Source organism: Rhinopithecus bieti, unplaced genomic scaffold, assembly GCF_001698545.2.
Source record: "Rhinopithecus bieti isolate Rb0 unplaced genomic scaffold, ASM169854v2 scaffold_2339, whole genome shotgun sequence".
Classification (NCBI taxonomy): Eukaryota; Metazoa; Chordata; class Mammalia; order Primates; family Cercopithecidae; genus Rhinopithecus; species Rhinopithecus bieti.
Genome location: NW_016803819.1, coordinates 593,951 through 612,252, shown reverse-complemented (window position 1 = coordinate 612,252; position 18,302 = coordinate 593,951). Strand labels below are relative to the sequence as shown.

General features: G+C 41.4%; 1 protein-coding gene across 5 annotated transcripts in view; it reads right to left on the bottom strand.

The window, feature by feature from the left end:
• Nucleotides 1-18,302, bottom strand: part of RHOH (ras homolog family member H) — a 51,655-nt gene that overhangs the window by 17,945 nt on the left and 15,408 nt on the right. Inside the window, exon 1 of one of the 5 annotated variants that reach the window (XM_017854362.1) lies at nt 12,080-12,372. The exons of the other annotated variants lie outside the window; for them this stretch is intronic. The gene's annotated coding sequence lies outside the window, so the exon portion shown is untranslated. Of the gene's footprint in view, nt 1-12,079; nt 12,373-18,302 lie in introns of those variants that run through there. 5 annotated transcript variants of the gene reach the window in all.

The following is an 18,302-nucleotide window of genomic DNA, read 5'->3' as shown; positions in this document are numbered from 1 at the left end:
GTTGACAGTCATGGTTAGATTTTTCTTTTTTCTTTTTGAGATGGAGTTTCACTTTTGTTACCCAGGCTGGAGCGCAGTGGTGTGATCTCAGCTCACCACAACCTCCGCCTCCCGGGTTCAAGCAATTCTCCTCTCTTAGCCTCCCAAGTAGCTGGGATTACAGGCATGCACCACCACACGTGGCTAATTCTGTATTTTTAGTGGAGATGGGGTTTCTCCATGTTGGTCAGGCTGGTCTTGAACTCCCAACCTCAGGCGATCCACCCACCTCGGCCTCCCAAAGTGCTGGGATTACAGGCGTGAGCCACCGCGCCTGGCCAGTCACGGTTAGATTTTCATCTCCCTCACTGAGCAGCAGTATAACCTTGGGCAAGTCACAAAACTACAACTGCAAAATGTGAATAATCATGCATCGTTTGTAGGATTTTTTTTAAGGCAACTGAAAAGAATCTATTTCCTATGCCTAGATGAATGCCCGATCCTTAGCGGATAAGGATAACAATAAACACACACATTTGCCAGACGTTGTTTTAAGTGCTTTATAAAAATTACCTCCTTTAATCATTACAATAAGACTGCATGTGGTCAATACCATTTTTGTCTCATTTTACAGCTGGGGGAACTAGGGCACAGAGAAGTAATGTACCTTGCCCAAGATGACAAGCTAGTGAGAAGAGATGCTGGGGTTCAGGCTCTGGCAGTCCAGCCTCTGAGCCTACTCATAGGTCTCTACCTCCCCTCTCCCTACCTCTCTCTTGGCGGGAGCCTGCCTATCCTTGAAACCTTGATGAAACTAAGCAATCCTAAAGCAATGGCAGAGGGTGAGGAAGAAAGGCTGGAAATAAATTTTTCTGCTGGCAGGTGATTTCCTTCTTACTATAAGCCTGATTTCTTACAGCATTTTAAAGAATCAGACACTCACACACCATTTGATAAGCACAAGACCACCATCTTTGTAGAGGGCAATTGAATAGAATCCAGAGCATCCTTAGTGTATTTGACACCCACAACTGATCATCTATCAACCTCTCTCCTCTAGGTGACAAAATTATTTTCCTAGTAATGTGTAAGAATCAGGAATAGTCTTTTTATTTTTTTATTCATTCTTTAGCTTTAAAACGAACAAGTTCCTTTTTTTTTTTTTTTTTTTAATTGAACTTTAAAAAAATCATTCAGGTCAGGTGTATTGGCCGACATCTATAATCCCAGAATTTTGGAAGGCCGAGGCAGGAGGATTGCTCGAGGCCAGGAGTTTGAGACCAGCCTGGGAAATATAGCAAGATTAGCCAGGTGTGGTGGTGCATGCCTGTAATTCCAGCTACTTGGGAGGCTGAGATGTGAGAATCACTTGAACCTGGGAGGTGGAGGTTGCAGTGAGCCGATCTCACCGGTGCACTCCAGCCTGGGTGACAAAGTGAGACTCTGTCTGAAAACAAACAAACAAAAAACAAAAACAGACAAACATCTCTACCAAAAAGTTTTCTTAATTAGTTGGGCATGGTAGCATGTACCTGTAGCCTTAGCTACTCAGGAGGCTGAGACAGGGGACGGCTTGAGCCCAGGAGATCAAGGCTGCAGTGAGTCATGATCACAACACTGCACTCCAGCCTGGGTGACAGAGTGAGACCCTGTCTCTAAGAAATGATAACAATAATTCAGTAAAATATTTCATGTATGAATTAAAATTTGTACTTACCAATCAAAATTAATTATACTCTGTAGTTTGCATTCTGCTTTGTTATTTTAAATTTAAATACAAAACTCTGAGAGAATAACAGAATTGAAGTAACTCGAGTTCTGTTCCGGGGTTTCTGCAATCACTGTGCTATCATTGTTTATGTCTAATCTACAGCTTAAACTCAGGACTGTGCTGTGCCACAGGAGCTGAACATGCAGCTTGGCCCCAAAGCTCTAGTGAAAGCTGTACACACCATTAAGAACTTACTCTGACTTTATCACTGCCAGCACATGGTGATAATAAAAACAGACCCGCACTGGTTTTATTACTGTTTTAAAATTCTACGTAAATGATACACCCCCTCACTTCCTGTACTTAGGGGGGACCCCTTGCACCGCTCCATCCTTTAAATCCTTGCCAGTGTCTATTACACTTTTAAATGCATAGACCTTTTAATCTAGCATTTCCAATTCTTTGAACACATTGTACTGATGTGTCTGCACAAGTAGGCAAGATATGCAAGAATTTCCATTGCTACATTATTCATGACAGCAAAAAAAGAACTGGAAAGAACTGAAAGGTCCATTAAGAAGCAGGGGTTAAATTAATTATGCCATATCTATTCCAGATAATCCACTCAGCGTTAGAAAGAATTAGGTCAGCCTCTTTGTATTGTGCAGAGAAGGTATGATGTACAGAATATCTCAGAGACATCGCAGGTCCAGTTCCAGACCACTGCCATAAAGTGAATCTTGCAATAAAGTGAATCTTGCAATAAAGTGAATCTTGCAATAAAGTGAATCTTGCAGTAAAGTGAGTCACACAAATTTTTTTGTTTCCTAGTGCACATAAAAGTTATGTTGGCCAGACGCGGTGGCTCATGCCTGTAATGCCAGCACTTTAGGAGGCCGAGGCGGGCGGATCACCTGAGATTGGGTGTTTGAGACCAGCCTGATCAACATGCAGAAATCCTGTGTCTACTAAAAATACAAAATTGGCCGGGCGCAGTGGCTCAAGCCTGTAATCCCAGCACTTTGGGAGGCCGAGACGGGAGGATCACGAGGTCAGCAGCCATCTGCTATCACGGTGAACCCGTCTCTACTAAAAAAAACTCCCAAAAACTAGACCGGGCGAGTGGCGGCGCCTGTAGTCCCAGCTCCCGGGAGGCTGAGGCAGGGAATGGTGTAAACGGAGGCGGAGCTTGCAGTGAGCTGAGATCTGGCCACTGCACTCCAGCCTGGGACACAGGGCGAGACTCCTCTCAAAAAAAAAAAAAAAACAAAATTAGCCAGGCTAGTGGTGCATGCCTGTAATCCCAGTACTTGTGGGCTTAGGCAGGAGAATCATTGAAATCAAAGAGGCAGAAGTTGCAGTGAGCAAGATGTGCATTGCATCGCCCTGGCAACAAGAGCAAAACTCCGTCTCAAAAAAAAAAAAAAAAAGTTATGTTACACTATACATGATGCCTAAAAGTCTACATGGCTTAATTTTAAAATACTTTATTGCTTAAATGCTACAATACAGGCCTGGGCAACACAGTGGGCTCTGTCTAGATAAAAATTTTAAAATTAGCCGCTGTGGAGGCACCCTTGTAATCCAGCTACTCAGGAGCTGAGGTGGGAGGATTCACTGACTCCGGGGGCTCAGGACTATGATGCATCACGCACTCCCTGGGCAACAGAAGCAAGGCCTCCTTAAAAAAAAAAAAAAAAAAAAAAAGTATAACAATAATCTGAGCCTTCAGCAAGTCCTAATCTTTTTGCCTCAATATTGATGGCTGCCAGTTGATCAGGGTGGTGGTTGCTGCAGGTTGGAGTGGTTGTGGCTATTTCTTAAAACAAGACAACAATGAACTTTGCCACATTGATTGATTCTTCCTTTCGTGAAGGATTTCTCTGTAGCATGAAATGCATTTTATCCACAGCAGAACTTCTTGCAAATTGGAGCTAATCCTCTCAAACCCTGCCACTGTTTTATCAACAAAGTTTATGTAATATTCTAAATCTTTTGTTGCCGTTTCAATGGTTTTCACAGTATATTCACCAGAAGTAGATTCCATCTCAAGAAATTACTTTCTTTGCTCATCCGTAAGAAGCAACTCCTTATGCATTAAATTTTGTCGTGAGATTGCAGACATTCAGTCCCACCTTCAGTCTCCACTTCTAATTATAGCTCTCTTGCTCCTTCTACCACATCTGCAGTTACTTCCTCCACTAACATCTTAAATCCCTCAAGTCATTCATGAGGCTTGGAATCAACTTCCTCCAAACTCCAGTTAATGTTGATATTTTGACCTTCTTCCATGAATCACAAATGGCATCTAAAATGGTAGATCCTTTCAGAAGATTTTAAATTTACTTTGCCTAGATCCATCAAAGGAATCATTATCTACGGCAGCTATAGTCTTACAAAATGTGTTTTTTAAATAATAAGATTTGAAAGTTGAAATGACTCCTTGATCCATGGGTTGCAGAATAGATATTGTGTTAACAGGCATGAAAACAGCATTAATCTCCTTGTACATCTCCATCAGAGCTCTTGGGTGACTAGGTGCATTGTCCAAGAGCTGTAATATTTTGAAAGGAATCTTTTTTCTGAGCAGTAGGTCTCAACAGTGGGCTTAAATTATTCAATAGACATTGCTGTAAACAGATGTGCTGTCATTCAGGCTTTAGTTGTTCCATTTACAGAGCACAGGCAGAGTAGATTTAGCATAATTCTTAAGGCCCTAGGATCTGTTGGAATGGTAAATGAGCACTGGCTTTATCTTAAAGCCACCAGCTGCATTAACCCCTAACAAGAGAGTCAGCCTATTGACTCTCTTCGAAGCCTTTGAAGCTTCGAAGCCAGGTGTTGACCTCTCACTAGCTGTGAAAGTCCTAGATGGCATCTTCTTCCAATAGAAGGCTGTTTTGTTTCCACTGAAAATTCTATTGTATACTGTAGCCACCTTCATCAATGACCGTAGCTAGATCTTCTAGATAACTTGCTGTAGTTTATTCATCAGAACCTGCTGCTTCTCTTTACACTTTGGTGTTATGGAGATGGCTTCTTTCCTTAAACCTAGTGAACCAACCTCTGCTATCTTCACACTTTTCTTCTGCAGCTTCTTCACCTCCCTCAGCCTTCATAGAATTGAAGCAAGTTAGGGCCTTGTTCTGGATTAGTCTTTGGCTTAAAGAAATTGGTTTGATCTTCTATCCAGACCACTAAAGCTTTGTCCAAGCAATAAGGCTGTTTCGCTTCCTTATCATTCATGTATTCCCGGGAGTTGAACTTTTCATTTCCTTCAATAAATTTTCCTTTGCATTGACAACCTGGCTAACTGGCACGAGAGACCTAGTTTTCGGCCTCTCTCAGCTTTCAACATGCCTTCCTCATTAAACTTAATGATTTCTAGCTTTTGATTTAAAGTGAGAGACACATAACTCTTCCTTTCACTTAAACATTGAGAGGCCATTATAGGTTTATTAATTGGCCTAATTTCAATATCGCTGTGTTTCAGGGAATAGGGAGGCCCCAAGAGAGGAAGAGAGGTGGGGGACAGCCAGAGCAGTCAGGACACATACAGCATTTATCCATTAAGCTTGCTATCTTATATGGGAATGATTCACCATGCCCCAAAGCAACTGCAATAGTAACGTCAAAGATCACTGATCACAGATCACCATAACAGATACGATAATAATGGAAACATTTCAATAATTTTGAGAATTACTAAAATATGACAGAGACATGAAGTGAGCATATGCTGTTGGGAAAATGGTACTGATAGACTTGCTCAACACAGAGTTGCCGCAAACCTTCGGTTTGTAAAAAAATGCAATATCTGTGGAGTGCAATCAAATGAGGTATTCCTGTACTAGTAACTGAAAAAAGGCAACCAGTCGAACCATCTGGGAAGGGTTTTCCATTTATGTAGAAAGATAAATGTGCAAACTTAGTCTAGTGAGATCTATCTTCCCTTGCTAAGAAGGACATCGGCCCAGGCAGAGGAAAAGTCTCTGCAATGATGGGCAAATCGAGGTTTACTGGGAATTCTCAGCTCACCTGTCACATGTCCCTCTCTAGAATAAATTGTACTAGGAACACAGCAGTTACTCCCTCAATTGCCTAAGGGAGAAGAGGAACAAAGAGGAATAATCTAAGAACACAAGTTTATTCAGATTTTCTTAGATTTTTTCAATCTTCTTTTGAAATATAGACATAGGTACTTTTTATACAGATAATATTGTAGATACAGAGCAATAGGATAAAACATTTCCCTAGATGCTCAGCTTCTAATTAAGGATCAGAAAGATCAAGAAACTGAACAAAACAAATACATAATGACCCTGAAACTACCAGGATATTCCAGAGTAAAATTCTTTTTTAATGGTTCAGTTCATTGCTTACGCATATATAGTGTTCTGTTAACATGACATTTCAAATCCACAGAAGTCTATAAAAAAGTGACACAATATCTGCCTTTAATTGTCTTTAAACTAGGCCTACTTTAAAGGAGCCTAATGGGACAGAAGATAATAAAGAAAATGTTAATATAGTTTAGACTAGGCCCAAAGGTTTAAAATTTTTTTTTTTTTTTACTTAGTTGATAATGTCTCTGGCCCTCACTTTTTTTTCTCTATAGAAGAAATTATTTCATTTGGAGAGGTCATGCAATGGCCACACAAAGGCAGAATGGTGTGGCTGTACTTCATCACCATAAAGTACCATATAGCTAGGACCTCAGAGAATAAAATGCTAAATTAGAGAGAGGAGACGCAATGTTCTGCATATAAATGACCTCACTCTGGTTCATCCTGCAAAAAATTAAAATTTAAACAGCCAAGTTCTATAATAAAGGTAAATGCAAAATGCCAAGAGAACACTAAGGACAGAGTGTTAAAATCTTCCAGGGTTGTGGGGTGGGGAGGGGGAGAGGAGGAACATTTGAACCTGGTCTTGGAGGAGAGAAAGAAAATAGGACTGGTGGACCGCATGCAGGCAGAGGAAGTGGCTGGTGCCCAGGTGTGCACGTGGGTATTTGGAGAATAGATGGGGGGCTATGATGGCTGAAGCACAGGTGGAAGATGATGTTAGAAAGGGACAGTGGGTCCAATTTGTAAAAGGCCCTTTATGCCATATTAAGTATAAAATAACCTGCATCCAGCCGAGTTCTCTCTCCTTACTTTTCTCCTCAGCCCTGTCCCTGCTTTACCTAGCCAACACAGTTTCTCATACATTTTTCTGAAGCTATTACATTATTACATAAATTCACATGCCTGTAAGTATGAATGCATATAATGATTACACACACATTTTTATATACAAACAGCAGCATACTACTCTGCTGCAATTTCTCCAGACTATGCAACATCGCTGATACTCTCCCTGGGCTTTTCTGCTTTGACAGCTTTAATCCTGCTGTCATAGGCTTTCCTGCCCCGGCTCTTCCTGGTGAACTTCTACCCATCCCAGAGCCCAGCTCAGATGCTACCTCTTGCATGAGGCCTTCTCAATAAGCAATATATTTCTCCCTTATTTGAGCTCACATGTCATCTTTAAATGTTTTACATTTTTTGAATAGTGATTACATGCCTATGGTAACATTTTAAAAGTATAAAAGTGAAAAAATATACCTCCCTTCTATGGTGCCCAGGCCATTTTCCCAGAGGCAACCATCGGACTAAGTTTCTCATGCACTTTTGCAAAGCTATTACTTTATTACATGAATTCACATGCACATATGTATGAATGTACGTGTGTAATTATCACACACACACTTTTTTTGTTTTTTTGAGATGGAGTCTCACTCTGTTGCCTAGACTGGAGTGCAATGGTACAATCTCAGCTCACTGCAACCTCCGCCTCCTGGGTTCAAGTGATTCTCCTGCCTCAGCCTCCCATGTAGCTGGGACTTCAGGCATGTGCCACCACACCCGGCTAATTTTTGTATTTTTAGTAGAGAGGGGGTTTCACCATGTTGGTCAGGCTGGTCTCGAACTCTTGACTTCAAGTGATCCACCTGCCTTGGCCTCCCAAAGTGCTGGAATTATAGGCATGAGCCACTGCGCCCGGCCAACACACATTTTTATATACAAACTACAGCATACTATATACTATACTCCGTGATGCCTTTCTCACTTAGTAATAGATTGCAAATCTTTTTCCTTATCAGTAGATTGAGTCACCCAACTCTTTCTAAATTCCTTTAGTACAAGACTAAACAATTCCTTCCATTATGGATCAATCTTAAAATACAAATATAATATTAAATATAAACGAAAAGTCAATGTGAAAAGGCTGAGACTTTCTCACTATACTGTATATAGAGGCAGCTTGTGGTGATCAGAGCCCTGGACTGACTGTCAGGCTTGAATCCCAGCTCTACCACTAGTTATATGACCTGGTTCACGCCATTTAGCCTCTCCAAACCTGTTTTCTCATCTGCAAAATGAGGCATTGAACTAGACGGGCTCTCAGGGCCCCTCCAAGGCTGGTAGTTCACGTTTCTGTGAACCATCGATATCATATACTGCCTTGAGAGCAGATTTGAATAGAGAAAAGGGTGAAGGAGCAGAGAGCCTAAAGCTCCTGCCACCAGATGACCTTTTCCTGCTCCCAGGCTGTTCCTCATGCCTTCCTTGACTTCCCTAGCCTTCCCTCTCCACCCCCAGCCGCGGCCCAGAGGCATGCCTGCAAAAAAGCCCTCAGCCTGGGTTCATCAGCCAAGCTAAGCACAAGGGGCCCTAGCAGGTGCCTGATTTCCAAGACTGTGTTCAGTAGCCCCTACCTTAGATTTACACAAGGTAGACCAGAATTTGGGCATGTTTTCCTGGGAACATATGCCAGCCCAGTTTAGAGTCCACTGGCCTCATTCTAGAGCGAATGTGCATATAATAAATGCCTTAGAGAGCTCTCGGAAGCTTGGAGAAACCACCAGCTCATCTGCAGACTCTCAGTAGCAGAACAACCATGTGGCCAAGGAGGCTGAGAGGCCCAGAGGTGAGTGTCATTTGGGCTTGATGAAATCCTTCTGTTCTCCAAAGCATCCTTATGCTTTGCCGGACAAAAAGGCAGCCATGGTCATATCACTCATTTGCCTCCCAAATGTTCACACCAAGGACAGAAGTTTTGGACCTTGTACAAAGCATTCCACACCTTAAAAGAGTCAAATATCATGGACCAGATGTCCATCAGGAGAGCAACTGGTATATGCCCTAAACTGGAAAGGTGCTCACTAACCACCTGCTCTTAGAACGATGATTTGTGGCTCTCATTAAATTACCCACAGCTCCAATATGGAGTTGGACATCCATCTTTGACGCCAACTCGAGTAGCCCACACAGCTACTATCGGCATATTTGAAACCAGGAGGCATAATCCTAACTCCGTTTCTAGCAGCAGGGACTTTCAGAAAACATACTCCTTGTGGGATTAATTTGCCATTTCCATTCATTCTTGCCTTAATTTGTCTCTACTTCTAAAATACAAGTCAAGCTGCCACACAAAGTAACTTTTATAAGGTGGGGGGAAGACAATACGCCTCTTTTATCATTGAATTCCTTACTATTGTAGAAAAAATATTTAATAATGTGGGGGAAAGTATGTGGCAACATTGTTACATAGATAAAAGAAAAGCAAGGCCAAATTGGTATGTGCAACATAATCCTGATTTCTTAGTAAAAATAGGGGAAAAAAGTCAGAAACTAAACCAAGATTTTAACAATGCTCATATACTGGTACAATTACAAACTGTGTGTGTGCTTATCTATGTTTTCTGAGTTTCCTTCATAGACATACATCTCTTCTATAACAAAAAAAAAATAAAAATAAAATCTCATGACCCTTTGTAAAAGAAAATATAAACACATCCTGTAATTTCTTCCTGGGAAGAGGTAACATTTGCTAGTGTCACTGGATAGTCACTTTAAGAAAGTACGGCCAGCAGGACTGGGTCCTGGATCAGGATTGGCCCCTAACTGATGAAATTACTTGAACAACTCCGAGGCCCCCGACCCTCCTGCCACATGTGACAGAGGAGCAAGTCTCAGTAGGTCTGTAAGTTCCCTTCTCACTCATTCTGGAACTCCTCAGAGCGGGGCTCTTTCACACACCCCTCAAAAAATTTTTTTAATTTGTAACATTCCAGTGATTTGGATTGTGTCCAGCCCATCCTGCTCAGCATGCTAGAAAGATTTCTAGGAGAACTAAGATCCTAGGAATATTGGTTTCTTGGATAATATGATTGGGTTCCACTGTAATGACATAGGAACTTGTTTCCTTTTGTCATTGAGACCAGAATAGTCAAGTTGGTCGAAATCTGAAAGATCATCTTCTAATCCTGCCCCCAAATTTCAGTCATCTGATAACCATATTTGAACTATTATTTATTTGATGTGTTTTAAAAATCAACTCTAAATGAACTCACATGGCCTTGTCCTAAGCAATTAAATAGATGAAATCATAGATTCGATTGTCACTTATAATTTTTTCTGAAAACATTCAAAGAAACATATACCTATTGAAAACATGTTTTAAATGCTGGCCCTAAAAAGATCTTGTTTCCCACCATTGGTGCCCACATTGTGCTTGCGGAAATTTATATCCAACCCAATCCTCAAAGTTTTCAGAGAAACTGACACTTAGAGAAATAAACCTCTTGCCTAAAGACTCATATTTTTGTGAAAAGTCCTTGTGTTTTATTATTAGTATTATTACTATTATTGAGATGGAGTCTCACTGTGTCACCCAGGCTGGAGTGCAGTGGTGCAATCTCGGCTCACTGCAACCTTCACCTCCTGGGTTCAAGCGGTTCTCCTGCCTCAGCCTCTGGAGTAGCTTGGACTACAGAGGTGCCCGCCACCATGCCCAGCTAATTTCTGTATTTTTAATAGAGATGGGGTTTCGCCATGTTGGCCAGGCTGGTCTCAAACTCCTGGGTTCAAGCAATTCACCCACCTCGGCCTCCCAAAGTGCTGGGATTACAGGCATAAGCCATTGGACATGGCCTAAAAACCATTTTCTTAAAAGTATCAAAGAGCTAAAAAAAAAAAAAAACAGTAACTGTCAGGCCAAAGTCTAGGAATAAAGAGAAGCCAGTGAGGTAAACAGCATTTGTCAGCTGAAAGAAAAGGAGATGAAAAAGCGGAAAACGAGCTGCAGTTCCGATGGCCTCATGGGGCAAGGATGACAGAAGTCAAAGGTCAGAGTCCACCCAGGGTGGAAAAACTAATGGACCCCAATATATATATTTTACTTATTTGTTTGGTTTTTGATACAATCTCGCCCTGTCACCCAGGCTGGACTGCAGTGGCATGATTTTGGCTCACAACAACCTCCACCTCCCAGGTTCAAGTGATTCTCATGCCTCAGCCTCCTGAGTAGTTGGGATTACAGGCATGCACCACCACGCCAGGCTAATTGTTATATTTTTAGTAGAGACCGGTGTTGGCCAGGCTGGTCTTGAACTCTTGACCTCAGGTGATCCACCTGCCTTAGCCTCCCAACGTGCTGGGATTACAGGCGTAACCACTGCGTCCGGCTTCCCAATATATATATTTTAGCCAGAACCCCAAAGGGTACACCGTAAGGGTAAGTGTGAGTCAGAAGTAATTCCACCCCCTTCCCTATCCGAAGAAACTGGAGAGGGACATTACCTTAGGCTCTGGTTAGAGAAGGAAGAAAAGGAAGGAGGGAGAGAAGGAGGACCATGAAAGACATACAATGCTTGAAAGACTAGAGTCCACCCGGGTAACTAGCCTAAGTTTTCAAAACCCTCCCTGAAGAAATATTTTTATCCTAGGCCTTGGGAAACCCATACCAATCACTTTTCTATGGCAATGAAGAGCCCACAAAGACAGACCTTTTATTATCTTAAGGCATGCATTACTACCTAAAGCAAGAGGGACAAAAGGAGAAGAGAAATTGCTGTGGTGTTCACAACTCATGGTCTCCTCTTTCCCTCATTCTCAGGACTCCAGCTTGGCACCCACTCCTGATACTCCTGATGTCTCATGAGAGAAACCTCACTGGACATATGGTGTTGCAGTTTGAAAGAAAATGGGCAGCTTTACCAGGTAGTTTTTATCAAGATAATGAATTTGCCATGGTTCTTGGCTTTACCTCTTACCCTCAGAAATCTGATTCCCTCAACTAACAAGAAAGTATCTGACTTTACAGAGCGAAACTCACTTTAACCAAGGTCACAAGATTTGCTTATATATCGGGATGCCAATTCATTTGCTGACCATGAGAAACGCAGCTCTCATGAGGACTAGAACACCATCAACACGGCCTCTGTATTCTTTCCCCATGGAGAGAGCTATCGGAAAGACAAGCTCTGACACCAAGATGTTCCCTGGTCAACAGGGACCCAGAGTGGAAGGACACAAGAACATGCTTTAGCCTAAGCCTTACCTTCTCCCCCATGGTCTCATCCATGGGGTCATAACTGGGGAAGTCCATTAGCCAAGGTCCTCTCTCCACTGACAATGCATGGATGGGCACGGCCAGAATATGATTCTCAAACATGCCTGTTTTCCATGGATGACAACTCCCAACTTTCTGGTTAGTATCTCTTCATACAAATCCAACTTCTCCGGAGGACTCTAATCCTCTTCATGTACCAGGCTTCCCTAGGCTTGCCTTGGTAGCCCCAAGCCTACCTGAAATTACTTTCAAGAGACAATTGTAACGCAGAGGCTGAGGTGGGAGGATCACTTGAGGCCAGGAGTTTGAGACCAGCCTGGGCAATATAGTAAAACTCTGTCTCTAAAAAATAAAAATAAAAAAGAGACAACAAAGAAATACAAAAGAGCCCACTCCAGGACATGAGCATTAGCTAACCTTCTGAAATCTCATAACCCCAAAGTGAATTGAAATGTACCAGAGGGTAATCCTCAAACACCATCCACCTTTCTCTAGCCCTCTCACCACCTGTGCATGATGCCCATATCTTGTAACATTCTCGTGTAGCGTGCAAACATTCATCAGAAAGCTTCCTTCTGCCCCGCCATCCCCAAAGTGCCACCCGTACCACCACCCGCCAACCAAATAGCAAAGGAAGAGATTGAGGAACCTGCATTACATCAAGCAAGTCTTCACAATACTGTACGCTTCGTGCATTTAAGCTTTTAAAACAAAGGAACTAGGCCAGGCACAATGGCTCACACCTGTAAGGGAAGCTGAGGTGGGCAGATCACTGGAGCCCAGGAGTTTGAGAGCAGCCCAGCCAACATGGTGAAACCCCATCTCCACTAAAAATACAAAAATTAGCCGGGCACGGTGGCACACGCCTGTAATCCCAGCTACTCGGGAGGCTGAGCAGGAGAATCACTTAAACCTGGGAGGCAGAAGTTGCAGTGAGTGGGGATCGTGCCACTGCACTCCAGCCTGGGTGACAGAGCAAGACTCTACCTTAACAAAAAAGAAAAAATGTTTAAAAGAAACTAGAAGAAGGAAAATTACAATGGAGAGGCTCAGGCACCATGGTCTAGGGCAGCTGTCCTAGGGTGACCTAGCTGAGTGCAATCACTACCCGGGTACCATCTGGAATTTTTGCCTCCACACCTCTCTCACCAGAGCGATTCTTTGGTAACTAGGAACTACGGCCTCACATCTGTTGATATTAGTTGTCTTAACCAGACCCTAACAAGGATTTCTTTTTAAATAATTTTTGTTTTGTTTTATATTAAAAAATCTTACTAAAATTAAATTTTAAAACCTCCCAGTGGACTCTTCCGTGTTCCGTTTCCCATGAGGCTTTACGAACCTGGCCCAAGATGGGTGTGTGTGTGAGAGAGAGAGAGAAACAGAGAAATGAGAGAGAGAGAGAGAGAGAGAGAGAGGAATCAGGAACTAGAAGAGTGAGACCCACACTTGCCATTTTTCTAAAACAAGGTTCAAGGCAACTTTCACTATCATAGTTAGTTACCGGTGGGTAAACTGTGTCCCCTCTTACATGCACCTTTGTTCACATAATGATACAGAGGGGTGTGTTTCTCTACCACACAAAAAGTCTGTTTTCCCTTCTCCCTCCTTTAATGATATTCTCCTGGCTGAATTCTAGTGTCTTCCTAACCATGAGTCATCACTGCTATTCCTGCATAAAATAGAGTGTTCTGGGCCTCTCACTTCTAAGAAGGACTATAGTTTAGAAAAATCTGATAAGATGATAAGATCCCTACAGCACGTGTCTTGCTCTGAGATTATTAGAGACCCAGTTTAGGGGAACCCTTCCCACAGGGAGATGGCAAAGGAAGCAGTTCCCCAATCTATCAGCAGTGGCTGCCACCCCCATGATAAGGATCCCATGCAAGGAAGTCTGACTCTCGGGATTTCAGCCAGCTGGCACGGCCAGCATCCAACAAGTCCCCATCAGGGAGCATCTTACCAGAAGGTCCCTGCCTACATGGAGTGAATCAAGGGTGATAAAAAGTCCTCTCCCTACCAAATATATCTTCCATCCTTGGAGCAGCCCTTTCTCCTGAGGTTTGGTACTTCGTTGAAATGTAAATATCATTGGAAGGTAAAGACTTTTTTTTTTTACCATTAGCACGTTTACACAAATGTGCATCCAGTCCCATTCTTTCCTCAAAGCCAGTTTTGATTGGAGGAGAAGGAAGTTTAAAAAAAAAAAAAAAAATCACCTATATACAAAAGAGAGGTGAGGATCAGAAGATATACCTTACTGGGCGTTGATCCTATTCTCTGGCCCATTCCCAGATAAGTGTAAGCCCTCAATGACTTCAAACAGCACTGGTAGCCCACCAGTTTGCCATGTCATCTGTGGATTATCTGAAGTGACATGAATCTGAACTCTCAACAACTATCAATCATGCAATCATTCCTCAAATATGTGTTGCACTCTGATGACAGGCTGGGGAATATTCTAGATTTAGCACACAGGACGAAGTAAACTGAGGAACTCTAATCCATCCCAAGGGTCAAGTGTCCAATGTATGGATGAAGATTGCCTAGGTTCGTAATATTCATCATAACGAAGATGTTAAGGAAGGATTTGGCAGTTAATTTGCTTCATTTGCTATCCACCCCACAGTCCTGGGAAGTATCTCTATCATAATTTATACAGCAGTCGAGGCCCAGGGTAGTGAAGTCAGGGCAGCCTCCAAATTTAATCATCTAAATCATTATATGCCCTGGGAGTTGTTTACAATGTTTTCCTGGGAAGCTGTATTTTTAAAGCATCGGATGACTCAGAAGCACAGTCCAGCTGGAGGAATACTGTTAGACAGCTCAGGGCAGCTTTCTCAGACAGCTTTTCATTTGACCGTCACAATTCGAGAAGGAAGGACTGTGACATTGTAATTCCCATTTCACAGTTGAAGCAGCTTAGGCACAGAAAAAACAATCCGGCTAAAACGTAAAACAAAACAAAACAAATCTGCTCTCTTTTTCCATTTTATTTCCTTTTCATCTGTTACAAACAAACTAACGGAACTATCAGAACAAATTATCTCATGAACAATCATTTATGACTCCACTGTTTGCAAAACCTCTTTCGGTCTTTGTACCATCCACATAAGAGCAATCAAACAGCTCGCTAAAAACCCAATGAAACTACCCCCAAGACATCACCTATGACACTTAAATGTCTTCCTGCATCACTTCATTTTGCCATTAAAATAGTCAACATTACACTTTGGGAGGCCGAGGCAGACAGATCACTTGAGGCCGGGAGTTCAAGACCAGCCCGGCCAACTTAGGGAAAGCTCATCTCTACTAAAAATACAAAAAAAATTAGCCAGGCGTGGTGGTGTACATCTGTAATCCCAGCTACTTGTGAGGCTGAGGCACGAGAATCGCTTGAGCCCAGGAGGCAGAGGTTGCAGTGAGCAGAGATTGCACCAACTGCACTCTGGGATGGGTGACAAAGCGAAAGGCTGTCTCAAAATAAATAAAATGTTTTTAAAAAAATAGAAATAAAATATATGTTAAATAAAATGTTATTTGTTCCATTCAACTTACAAAACATACCTCTTGAGGGACTAGTGTGCTAATATACAAAGATATACATCCAAATAAGACACAGTTCCTACTTTTAAGATGTTTACAGTACGATGAGAGAAGACCAACAATGACAACATAAAGTAAGCTGTTCATTAATTTATGACATTCTCTATAGCAGGCATTGTTAGTTTTCTGCTCCATACCTGTGCCTCTCTTTGTCATCAGTCATAGATAATATGCAAGCTTCGGGCAGTGGATCATGTTTGGTCTAGCCCAGCATTTCTCAACTTTTTTTTCAACATCATCTCCTCAAGAGCATTTTTAGATGTTTTTTTCCTAATTACCCCTTCCATGAAATTTTAATACCATAGATAAATTATATGTCTGTATATATGCTGTATGTATGACTGTGCTTTATACATATAAAGAGTGAGATATTTTTCCTGCCTTTTCCCTCCCACAAAAGCAATATCCTTCCGGTAAGGGATGATATCAACAGCACCACCCTATCCACACCCTACCCCAACACTCACGCTGTTCTCCACCATGCTCCCCACACCCACCCACTCTCTCTGTTAGCAATGTGTGGTCTAAGGGAGTTGTTAATAATAAGCCTATCTCCTGTTTCCCACCTTCATGGGAGTTGGGGTGGCTGTGTAACCTTGTTCTACCAATGACAGGGAAGCTGGTATCTGTTTGGGAGGTCTCCGGGAACATTCTTGGTTTCCTGGAAAATCAAACAGCCACTGCCAACTCATCCTCCTTTCCACTCCAACCTTCCCGTGCATCTTGAATGGAGCACATAGCTAGAAGCTGCGGCAGTCATCGTGCAGCTATGACGAAAGACAACAGAATGGTAGGCAGTCTCACTGAGCCATTAGCCCAGGGCCGGAAACACAGACCTCCGACCTTCCTGTTACGTGGAGAAATGAATCCTGGTTGCTTTAAGCCCTCCCGTTGGTAGGTATTGTATCACTTTCAATTATACAATCGTTATACAAAGCATGTTAATTGATCAGCTGGGTGCCTTACAAGCAATAGCTGTCCTCTTATGATCACGAGTTATTGGTAAACCAAGCCGGAAAGAAACACACACACACCCCCCCCACACACACAAATGTAATCAGGAATATTACACAAATCAGACACGAGATTTCACTCCCATTTAAGAGGAAAAGTATTTTTCACTAAACAAATCAACATTTCAAAGAGTTATATGGTATTCCAACTAATATTTGGCATTTGGAATTAACAAACTTTTAGATATTTGGTATTACTGTGTAGAAAAATGGTCATGAAAAGATACAAGATAATTTTCCTTTATTTTCCTACTTTACACAAAATGGATATATTTATGATTTACCTAGGAGATATGTCTTTCAAAATATTTGAAAGTCAATTCTTTTCTAATTGAATATTTAAGATGCATAAGGAAAATGTGCTTCTTAAAGGATCTCTTAACTGGACGCCATGTCTCAGGCCTGTAATCCCAGCACTTTGGGAAGCCAAGATGGGTGAATTTGCTTGAGGAGTTCAAGACCAGTCTGGGCAACATAGTGAAACCCCATCTCTACAAAAAAATACAAAACTTAGCCGGCATGGTGGTGCATTCCTGTAGTCCCAGCTCCTCGGGAGGCTGAGGTGGGAAAATCACCTGAGCCCAAGAGGTGGAGGTTGCAGTGAGCCATGATCGTGCCACTGCACGCTAGCCTGGGCCACAGAGTGAGATCCTGTCTCACTAAAAGAAAAAAGAAAAAAAAATCTCTTTGGGAACCTTTTTACAGGTTAAAATGGAGAAATAATCATCTGTATTCATCACTTGAATATTTTATATTTTGCTTAAATTATGATACTAGCTAATGCTAATTATCTCATATTTTAAAAATAGAAACCACTCACAAACTTAACTGATAATTCCAACATCTCTCACTAAAAGTGGTTTTCTATGCTTTGAGAAACTCAAAACCCCTCTAAATCTAAAGAGCCTCTAAATTTTATTAGATACAATTTAATTATAGACTTAGGGCTTTCAAAGCATTAGGTTTCTTTTAAAATGTCAAAAAAAAAGTATCATGCCAGAATCATTTTAATTAATTTCATTATTAACTTCACACCGAAAACTGACATTCTTTTAATAAAGATTATTGGCCTTTTTTTAAATATACAAACAATATATGCTACTTATAGAAAAGACAGGGAAAAAAATGAAAAACATTTTAAATCATGTATCTTTATACACACTAGATAATTTTAACATTTTATTTACCTCCCATATTCTGAATTCAAGTATAATGAATACATATATAGGCCTTTTATATTATAAATACAAATATTATATATATATATTTTTTGAGACAGGGTCTCACTTTGTCACCTTTATCACCTCATACATTTCTGTTGGGCATTTTAAGTTGTTTCTTGGTTTCTCTATTATTAGCAGACACCATTTGGTTGAGAAGTCTTGCTTTTATAATAAAACACCTTGCATTGTTTTCTTAGGAATAATTCTTAAATGTGGTAAAAGACCATTAACAACTTAAAGCTGATCATTCATGTTGTTGCCTAACAACTCACAATTTTTCTGAAAAGAGGCCTTTCTAAAATCTCCTAAAACAATTCCAAATAATAATTTAGAATAGAGCATATTAAGTGGAGAGAAGAAGGGATTATT